This window comes from Trachurus trachurus (assembly GCF_905171665.1).
Source record: "Trachurus trachurus genome assembly, chromosome: 23".
Lineage (NCBI taxonomy): Eukaryota > Metazoa > Chordata > Actinopteri > Carangiformes > Carangidae > Trachurus > Trachurus trachurus.
In genome coordinates this window covers 7,782,168-7,793,672 of record NC_139912.1, presented here as the reverse complement: position 1 = coordinate 7,793,672, position 11,505 = coordinate 7,782,168, and positions in this window count along the sequence as shown.

The window sequence follows — 11,505 nt, the reverse complement described above, 5'->3', positions numbered from 1 at the left end:
TGTGGATGTCTGCTGAAGAGAAAGATCTAATGGGACTGAACTTTTGGCAGGTGGTAGCCTATCACTTTGTTATCCAAGGATATCTTTTTACCGCCCGAGAGCCAAGCCCTATGTGGATTTATTGATCTGTGAAGCAATTAAAAATATATTTTCTTGGATATTTCGAAACTACAACCAAGTTTTATTCATAATAAAAAATAAATAAATCTCTTTTTATCCCCAAGTGGTTCGGATTGGACTGGTTTTACTATTAAACTTTAAGCATATGGTCCAATCCTACATGATGTGCCTCAGTGGTTGGCAATCCTACCTCGCCTGTATTGCCTGTAGCATATACTGTACATGAACACGCTGGAAGGCTCCCGGAGTTACCAGCCGAGTGCTAATGAACCCATCTTCTGTTAATTTAATTTAGAGCGTGGGCTTTTCCGTGGAGCCGCAGCTCCGTCTGCTCGGCTTTGCACAGCCGCGCCGCTCCCAGCTGCAGGGTGTGTAACCTGTGTGCAGCTCCATGGTCCACCTTTGCTACATTGCACACTTCTGCTCTCACACACACACACACACACACATCCACCCTTGCGCTTCCTCGTAAATGGAGGAACATTGATTTGCACACCCAGATACCCATCTACAGGCCCCTCCCCCGACAATCGCAACACACAGATGTTAATATCTACAGTACAAGAGCAAACATCTACTGAGGATGCCACACTAGCAGCTCATTAAGGCTCCTCTGTGTAATCTGGTTTATGTTTAGTTATCTCTGCAGAGATACAGGAGAGGGAAGATGTTGAGAAAGGTGTTTTATTTTTTTAATAAGACAGACTCTTTTTTTTATTCATGGTCTTCAAAAGTAATGGTCCTTATCTAACTAATCATTTCCCCTTATCGCATTCATTGTGCCTTCATAATCATCTACTGTATCTGTGGATTGGTGAATCACTGCCGAATCAGCAGAGCAGAATTCAACATGGGTCACCTTGGAAAGTGACAGCTGGGCCTGATGACAAAGTGAAGGTCGGAGGTGAAACATCCACAATACTCCTCCTCAGCATTTCTAATATCCTGACCAGATTAGAGAAAGTGATAATATTCATAAATTAGTTTTTCGTCCCAAACAAAAAAAAAGGAGCATGTACTGTATCTGATATTATTGTCAAGATGAAGCTGCAGCCTTTGAAAACAAAAGAATAAATGAATCCCTTCACATCCCCTGAAGAGACATAACACATCGATGTTGCAGAGTTTGAGATGAACTGCGTTTCATTTCTCATTTATGGACTGCATCAATCTGCTGTTTACTCATACATAATGGGGGCCTGTTTTAGGAAGCATGAAAAGAGGGGAAACTCGAAATTGCTTGTATTTCCTCTCGCTGCCGATTCAACCGCTGATAAGTGGAGCGGTTTAAAGTCAGGAAATCTGCTAAGGCACAGACTCGATTTTCTTTTCTGAGGAGGCAAAAACACGTCATGTGCGGTTGTTTTCTCAATCACTGATCTCTCTTTAGTTGTGTGTCTTGTTTAAAGTAGTTCATCTTCTGCAGTGAATGAGGCAGTGCACGGGGAAACGTGCTCCGTCCCCCAGGGCAGCATTACAAATCCTGGAGCGCTGTGGTAAATCTCTTCCAAGATTCGCTGCAGACTTGGTGTTTATTGGCAATGAATTTTCCTTGTAGAACAGAGTTATTGTTGGGGTGTTTTTTCTTTCTTTCTTTCTTTCTTTCTTTATTTATTTATTTCTTCTCCACTCTAGCTGAAATCGACAAGCTGAGCTAACATCTGTCAACATCTGAAAATAGAACATGCCAGCACTGTAACTGTAAAAAACAAAAATAAAGGACTTATCACTCGCCTGTTTTCAGACAATACACTTTCACTTGAATATATGCGAAGAGAGGAGAGGACTTATGGAAATTGTCCATGCCTTCTGTCCTCATGTCTCTCTTCCTTGATCTCCACTCCCCCCAGGGGGGATGAACTGTTAACAAAGCCGGAGTGAATGCTGCTGAAGTGCAGAGAAAATGTTTATGCGCCAAATCCTTTCCTCTCTGTCCAGAACACTGTTCAATTTGCTTAAACTTTTCTCAGAGAAATTGGATGATTTCCATTTTTTTCTCTCAAGTCAGGAGCTTTGGGATCATGCCTGTGTTAATCGCCTCAGGATTCCCTCTGTTTAACCCACTGCTGTGACATACTGACAAGGGGATTTCTCCCTTTCTCTGCTGTACTGGAATAAATCATCTAACCTGACATAAATGGCACATACTGGAGATATGGAAAAATCATTATTTATCCTTGTACTCATCATGTTTTCACTGCCTTCAGATTTATTCCTCCTCATCCTTGACAGCCAAAATAATTTATTAGGAGTCAGGGGTGGACTGGGACAAAAATTTGGCCCTGGACTTTTTGGTCCAGACCGGCCCACTATCTGCGCGCGGATATTTTTACACATGATGAGTCTGCATGCAATCAGAACTTTGGCTAGTTGGCTAAAGTATGGAAAAACAATGATCTGAAAAATGGACAAACACTAATTTTATCTTAGAAAGACAGTACAGCTCAACATAATATAGACAATGAAGCATGACAAGACATACTTGTTATTTGTATACTGCAGGAGTAATATGCAGAATGATGTTTTACTGTGACAGTAGTTAATCTGTGTTTCATTACTTTCAACTGTATAATTTTAAACTGTTGATAGGACAATAAACCATAAACACTGACTGAAAAAAATATGGAAAGCATACATAATTGTTAAGTTGTTAGCTCAATGTCCTTCATGACCAAATTTGAGTGAGGGCACTTTAATAAAAGCAACTAATCAATTAATCAGGATAGTATATGAATATAGTTATTGTTTTCCAATACTTTAGATAACTAGATTTAGCTTTAACACACCACACCATCAGAGTTATTAGCTATAGCTATTTATTATGTCAAGTAAAGTTCATAGCAACCGTTCTGGACCATTTACAGTAGGCTATTTTAATGAATGTTTATCCACACCATTCTGGAAAGCATACCTGCTTAACACGGTTATCACTACCTCCTTCACATGGTGGAGAGTCTTCCTCAACACTTATTTTTTCAGCCTCCTGCACCATAAGGGCACTGGTAATGGGAGCTTCACTCCCTTCAGACTCACGTGAAGGACCTGCTGCTGAAGCTGCAGCATGGTGCTTCTAGCCCTGGCCAGGCCAGGCGGCCCCTGATCTGCGTAATTGTTTTACTTTTAGCAGTCTGTGCTGCTAGAGCTTTTCTTTTTCTGTACTTTCCTCCATTTTTCCGCGCCGCCTTTGCGTTTTTTTTAAACTTTTCTTTTCCGTTTTCGTGCGCTGGTGTGTTGTTTTTTTCTCTCTCTCACTCTCTCTCTCATCATGACTCCTCATCATTAAAAGTGATTGGACGAGGGGGGGTCTAGAACATGCGTGGGTGGGACTCCTGGGCCTCTGTAGCCTCTCATAGGGCCATTGGGCCAGGTAGACAAGCCACTGGGCCAATCGTCACCTCTCTGCTGTGTCTGCAGCTGAGCACTGTGGGCCGAGCCGATGCATGTCTCTCTCCCTATCCCTCTCCAATTGATAGCTTTCACTGACGTCACGTCCCAGGGACCTGGCGGTCAAAAGCAACATTCCAAAGTGGCCCCGCAATGGACTTTCTATGGACAAACAACCGAGTAATGACTTAAATCATCTGCCAGCAGCCGAGAAAGAAAGATATAAAAACAGCTTTGAAGTTTTGGGCACTTGTGACCCATATTCAACACCAGCTGCTGTATACGAGCTGTTTAAAATGACCAGTTCCCTGCCGAAGCTCGAGTTGGGCGATGTTTATTACCTGGTGGAGAATCCATCATCCTCCACCGCTTGTAACCAATACCTCCGGTGTTATGGCTCAACTGGTGTCTGATTAAAAGCCCCATTTTGTAGTTTTTTTTAATCTTAAAATAATGTTTCTGAACTCATTGAAGTGGTAGAAATGTACCTGTAACTTTCCTGTACGGGAACACCGTCCTGGTACCGCAGCTCCGCTGAGCTCCACAGTCTGAGCTCCAGCCCACTGAGCCCAGGCTCCCTGCTCCTCTCACCCACAAACCAGAGCCCTTAGCTGGGCTGCACGGTGACCAGCTGCCCACCCTTTACCCCCCGGAGCTTTGCTAAGCACCGCTACCGACGGCAACGATGACGGCGGTCCGATAGCAGCAGGACCGGCGGCGGCGGCGGCGATGGTAACCCGGCGGGACCGCCCGCCACCGGACACCGGGGCAACAGCACCGCCCGCGGCGGCAGCGACACGGTAACGGGGGTCGGGACCGACCGCGGCGCGGCGAGGACGATGACCGGTGTTGTTTAGCGTATTTTCAGAGTGTTTTCCATTAGTTCGTAACTTTAACATGACAGGCTTTGTCATAGTGTGCAGTGTTGTGCAGACTAGTGAGAGAAGTGTGGCGCTGATGTCTGTAGATTGGCGGAACAGGTTCACTCACAGACGCATATTGGCTGCAGTAACATGTGAACTGCGGCTTTATTTGTGAATTTGTGACAAATCTACGGACGGAAGTGCAGCACAGCTGTTGTTCGGTTCGGTAACCAGTTAAATCAGACACCAGTTGGGCCATAACACCGGTATTTTTGAAGCAGCAGGGAGCAGTGTGTGTTTTTCTGCCTTGTCCTAAGCCGCAGACAGCGGGGAAGTGGATTGTTTTGACCGCCAGGGGGGCGTTCCATACGGGCCGTGACGTCACATGAAAGCTATCAATAGGCGAGGCGAGGCATGGCGAAAAAAAAGTTAAATAAATAAATAAAAAACGGCCGCCTATCGGCCCATTAGTGACCGGCCCACCGGGAAAACTCCCGGTACTCCCTATGGCCAATCCGCCCCTGTTAGGAGTAAGTAAGTATTTCACGGTGAGCTCTCAGCAGCAGAGCTCTGGCTTTATACGTGCAGTATAGGCTATGGTGTGTGTGTGTGTGTGCAGGTTGACGAGCTGCGTCACGTGACTGTATGATGACTCGGAACTAACGACTGACACGTGTTGACGTTTTTCGTGACGGTATTCACCAATGACAGGATCAACGGTCCGAGCTCGGATACATCCCCTAAAGGTTCCTGTAGTAGATGGCGAAGAAGGGTGGTGGTGGTGGTGGTGGTGGGTGGGTGGGTGGCAGCCAACGACGGAGAAAGGCCCAGAGGCTTTGAATAAGAAGAGATAGATAAGAAGAGAAAGAAGGAAAGGGAGAGAGAGAGAGAATCCCACCCGTGACGAGAAGCAGAGCTCGAGGCGCACATCGCTCACACATCCTGCAGAGAATGAAACTGCGGCCTGCCTGATTTGTGCCTAATAAAGTTGTCACATCCTATCAGGACTCACATCTACAACAGAAACCACAGGCCCCCAGTCAGGGCCAGTCAGAGAGGGGGGTGGGGTGGGGGGGCAGCCAGTAGTGGACAACACCTTCTGAGTGATGGATGGTGGGAGACAGCATCGCCTGATGGAAGTGAGGGGCCAGATGATGGAGGGTGATACGGGCGGACAATGGGAGAAGCCAGGGGGGTGATTCAGCGCGATTTATTAGAGGTTGTAAGAATTACAGCGATAACCCCGGTCTCTCCTGATAAGCAACTTCATTGCGGACTCCGCGAAAACAGAAGTGAATGTTGTTTAGAGATCCATCCACGGTGTCTGTTGTTCACACGGCGAATGCCTCGAAGCCCACGCTCGCAGCGAAGACATGAATGCGGTTCAGTCAGTGCTCCTCTGCTTGAAGACAGGTCCTGTTTTGTGCCTCGCTTATTTCCTCTTGCCCACACTTTCCCATTATGGCAGGCTGTATCCACGGCCTGACCTCTAGAGGAAGGCTTTGCATGGCGCGTCTGCCCACAGAGGCCACGTTCAGCTCAGGTCGGCCTCACATAGATCAGCGCACATGGTGAGGATATTCAGAGAATTAAACATTAATGGTGTAAAAACGACCCAGATGGCTCAGGTCCTCCTTTTGAGATCTTTCAATCAACTGTTTGTGTGTTTACTTTCTAAGGCAGCCCGTTTTTCCAGAGCATCGGTTACTGCAGTTTATGTGAGAGCTGCTTTTCAACTTCAACTTTTCCTCAGGTGCTGCTCCATTCAGCCGTACAAACCTACACTGGTTATATGTTAGCGACAATCAAGCATTAACTGCCCATTGCCTCGTGAAGTCATATTCCTTTATCTCTGCATTGCAGGCATTGACAGATTTAATTTCTCTCGAGGTTGCACTCCATAGCTTATGGGTGTATTGGATGGAAAATTATTTACCACTGTCCCTCCCGCCCGCATGCCCTGAAAGTATAATACGCTCTCCCGCAGTTACCAGTTTTTATTACTTTTCCAAACTGCATTTTTTTTTATATTCCCGCTCTATAAATTCATCAGAAACAGAAGTGGTTGTGCTTTCTTTATCAAAAGTTTTCAAATCGTGAAGTCGAGAAAACCAGATGATGCTCACCCCCTTTTTCTCTAACATAATACATTCCCAGTTTAGAAACCAGATTTCCTTTCCGTGCGTAATATCTGACTACAACAGGCCACATGTGATTGAGAGGTTGGAGGCCTAAATCAATCACGGCTGCCGCGTTACTGTGAGTTGCAGAGATTGCTTTCATCCCTAACTTGGTGACGGTGCTTTTGCATTAAAGCAGTGACGCAACACAAAGCTCAGACACAGAGTCACGGCGAGTTAAAGGAAAAGGCTTTGATACTTTAACTGTAGTAATGTTGAATGTAGACCTGCTTTATAATCAAACAAAGACATGGAAGTATATATACTGCATATATGCATTATGGGACCTTTGAGGAAGTAATTAGCAACAATATTAATTATGATATTAATTATCACTGGACTCCTTCTGATGTATTTTAGCTGTAACTGTAACTTTACTGTCTTAATTCACTTCAATTGTTTTCAACCAAAAAGTTTAGAAATGTATGACTTTGATGATGAGTTTTTATGGTTTTTTGTGTCAGAAAGTTTTGTTTAAAATATGTTGTTGATGTTTTCTGTACAGCCTTTTCTGTATTGATTGAGTGACATTCCTCGCATAACTTTGTGTTTTACTTGTGGGAGATTATTTGTGTGGGTTTTTATACAGATTTGATTGGGTTTCAAGCAACTTTGTCATCTTCCACATTCAAAGACTTTACAGTTGTTGACATGAAAGCAGCTTTTTTATATAATTGTATTGTTGTTTTTTGCTTTCAATGCTTTTGTCTGTTTTTTGCTTTGTGTGTGTGTGATAGACATCTACTGACTCGCACGTGACTCCACAGGTGGCGTACTTCACCACTCAGCTGTCACCAGTGCTGCTCCGCACACTCACAGACTGAGAATATGTATGTGTCTCTTTTCAAAACTTCATACTCTGACATGGTGAACCAAGCGACTGCCTCAAGCTGTTTGAAAAAGTAGAAATAGAAGAAGTAGTATAAAAGAAGAAGTAGAATAAAAATAAAAATCAGTGCCAATGAGTTTTAATTTGAAAAAATCAAAACTTTAATATTGCAAAGTGATAACTGACTATGAGGATTTCATGCAGGATTTGTGCTGAAATGCAAAGACTACCAATATTATAAATAATTAAAATGCAGCATTTAAAGATTCTGGTTTCAGTACTATATGGTAACTTTATAACAACTACACATATTACACTAGTGAAATGTTTAACTCTTGTGTTTAATAAAACATCTCTTCACACATGATTAGCACGTGTCTAAATCACTGTATGTAGGTGCAGCATAAATTTGTTTATTATTCATTTACTTGCACTTCAAGAATGATCTAATAATAATAACTTTATTAAGTATTAAAATATGGTCATTATAGATACACACTAATTAGTATCTGTAGAATAACGCCTTATAAATGATGAATCAAGTATTTAATGATGCCTAACTAATGCTTAGCAGTTATTATTAATAACAACAATGTTAATATTGTAACATTGTATATGTTGTTATTATTAATAACAACATATACAACACTGTATATGGATCCAATGCAATGGACCAAAAGCATTGAAAACAATGGTTAGTGTGAAAGGATAAATCCACAGAGAATAATCATCTCACTTCAGCATCTTCTATATCATTGAGCTGTTTTATAGTCTGGTTTTAATTATCACAGCTCAAACTTTAAGCAGGAGCAGGGTGTTGTTTTTAGCTTAAAGAAATACGGTAAAAGTGTTGCTGCCTATCTGGCACCAAACAGCAGATAAGGAAAGTTATGGTTACTTAGCTTTTTCTTACATTAACTTTAATTGTGCATGAGTTGTCTGAGCCTGCAGCCTTCAACTTGAGCAGCAGAAACGGTGTCACATGTGGGCGCTGCCTTTTTCCTCTGAGCAGTTATTTTAATAGCGTATAGCTATAGCTGGTCCGTTGACTCCGCATACTGCTGGCTATATTCATCTAAAATAAAGCATCAGATTTTATGAGCTCATTATGTGTTTTGATCTGCAAAGTAATTAATGCTTACAGCTGTCAGGTAAGTGTAATGTAGCATACTAAGAAGTACAGTATTGCCCTTAGTGTCGTGTGAAGTGAAGTGAAAACATGAAGTCCCAAAGTCTCTGAATGTTTAAATAAAGTATCACTAGTTAAAAATCTGCGCTCATTAAAGGTCTCGCAAAGTCTCTTTTGGAAAAACTTGTAATTCTCACCCATGCCTAAAATGTACCACTGCACCTGTAACGCATCAATTATAATTCTCATGGAATTATTTTAATTGGTCGATGTGAAAATATTATCTAATTGACTCACTGCAGAGGTTAATTATATCCCTTTTTTTATTCTCATAGCATCATCTGTAAGAGCTGAATGTGCTGTAATGTGGACATGTTTTGAATAGCTCAGGGTGTAGAGAGAGCGTGTGAGTGTGTGTGAGTATATGTGTGTGTGTGTGTGTGTGTGTGTGTGTGTGTGTGTGTGTGTGTGTGTGTGTGTGTGTGTTAGAGTCGAGCCCCTCCTGGACATATTAATGGACACAGTAGCATAGTGTAGTTCTGCTGCCTGGGCGCTGCTAATAGACTGAAAAATGGAGGTGCCATGCTGTCATGCCTGTGGATAGAATTACTTCAACATTTCTGTCAGGCGGAAAACTTTCACTCTGGCGTCACTGCATTAAAAAAAAAAAAAAAAACACAAACAAAAAATATCTATTGTGCCATTCACTCACATAAGAGGTGCTTACTTTTGCAATATTAGAATATGTCACTAAAGTCGTAACTTCTACGATGCCTAGAGTAAATTAGTATGCGGACATCATTACTACAGGCATGAATAGTCGCACCGCAATTGATTTAAGCCCCATACGTACCTGCTATTACCCATTCTGGGAGTCTCTTCAGCCATATACTATGTCACATTAGCATAACAAGCAGAGGAAACCCGAGCAGTAATCATCTGTGTCCGCATTACCATTTGGGTGTAAAATCTTCAATATACACGAGAAGGACAGTTTATTACGAGCACATAAAAGAGTTTTAATACCTGTGCTTCAGTTGCTCAGTCTATAATATGTATGTGAGGGGGATGAGAGGTGTCTGCAGGCAGGGGGGAGGGAGGGTGGGGGGTGTTGTAAAAGGGGGAGCTATATGAGGAGCGATGGGAGAGTGGCTGAATCTCATTAGTGGCGTTTTTTATTCTCATCATACTGCCATATTGGATTTGCTTGAAATGGCATGTTTTATTGTCCTTCTTCATCCTCTGGACAGATTGGTTTTTCCAAGGGGCTGCTGATTTCATGTAATGATAGCGTGACAACACTATTGTCATCACCTATATTTCACAAGGGGAGGGATGTATACAGTCGGTCTCATTGGGGGAATGAGGTTACTGCAAAGGGAAATCATGCGAAGAGCAGATGTGGGGGGCTCTTATGGCACCAAAAATAAAAAAATAAAAATAAACAGCTGTTATATGGCTGTGAACTTGTTTGTTCCGCCCTTGATCCTCAGATCAAGGGTGGGGTAATGATTGTTTCTTCCCCCCCCCCCTCCCCTCGTGCTGTCATGTTGTCTCTCCACAGCTCGTTCACTATTTATCAGGAACTGATTGAGGAGTTCTTCAAATGGCGTCCGACAAATGGGGCCGGCCCTGAAAAGTGCGGATTGATTCCAACAAGTGACGTATTGAATGATATGGTTTCTCCCCCAAGTGCCTTGAAAATAATGATGCACAAGCCACACTCAGCTAAAACATCATCAGTCATAAGGACCACTCATCCTCTCATACATATGCATGGACAGGAGTACTCCATTGATCTTTGCTCCGGGTCAAAGTGCAGGTTCGGCCTCAGGAGATGAACATATTCATTGTCTTGGTTAACAGTGTTACAGTGGGATCGGCTGTCAAAGGGCTTACACCCAGGTCATCTCTGATACAAAAAAATTGATTTATCCACAAGGCTTGCATGAACATGAAATAATTATTGAATCAAATCTCTCAGCTGTCATGCTCTGTAGCATCTCATGGCTTTAGATTGACTAAACAACAATAAAATGTCATTTCATTTTCACGTGCTAAATCAATACCTTAGATTTTATTTGGATTAATGGATGTTTGATTAAATCCAAAAATGTATCATGTCATTTTTCATGCATAGAGACTGGTGATTGTAGCCTATAATGCATTTATTTATTCTCTTTGTCTGTATTTCTTCTGACTTGGTTCGAAGTGTTTTACATCAGTTTTTGAAGAGAACGGTAAATAATAAAAACGCTTTGTGATAAATACTATATTTGAAAATCCAAGTGATTAAAATAGCACTCAACAGGTGACTTAAGAAAAGGCATTTCCGCTTGTGTGAATGTGAAATTGCTATTGCACAAACCTAACAGCCAGCTAAATAAAAAAAGGAAGTGTGTGACTCAAGTGTACCAAACATTAAAACCTCCTTGGTCACAGCTATTTAAATACACATGAAGCTGTGTTACTGTGGTGTGACTCAAGCAGACATGTAAAGCATGTGGCATGTAAAGTGACAAGTCACTACGGTCAATATGGTTTGCCGTATCTTTTGCAGCTATTACCTTTAGACGTACCGTAAAACAAATATAGCATCTTTATATAATGCAATTTATATGTTTTTCTTATGTAAAGGAATTAATTTCATTGTTATGATTACCATAATGTCTCTGATTGTGCTGAATTTTATGCACAGTGTTTGTTGTTATGTCCCCGGGCACTGGGCAGTGAAGAACAGGAAAGAAAATAAAAAAAAGTTTGCACTATCTCGTTGGGTGTGCCCTGGAAAGCAGAACTGGAGGACTGATGTGGTGATAATAAAGTGCTTTGGACATTGTTTTGACAATGAAATGCAATGGTGCACTCAAGACCCATATAAGGGTAGGAATTTCCATCGCTGTCAGCAATTAGCCACCAACCGTTCATGGCATAGACGTTTAAAATGATAATAACTGTAAAATAAACAGTTAAACCATTAATAACCATTAACTCTGTGAA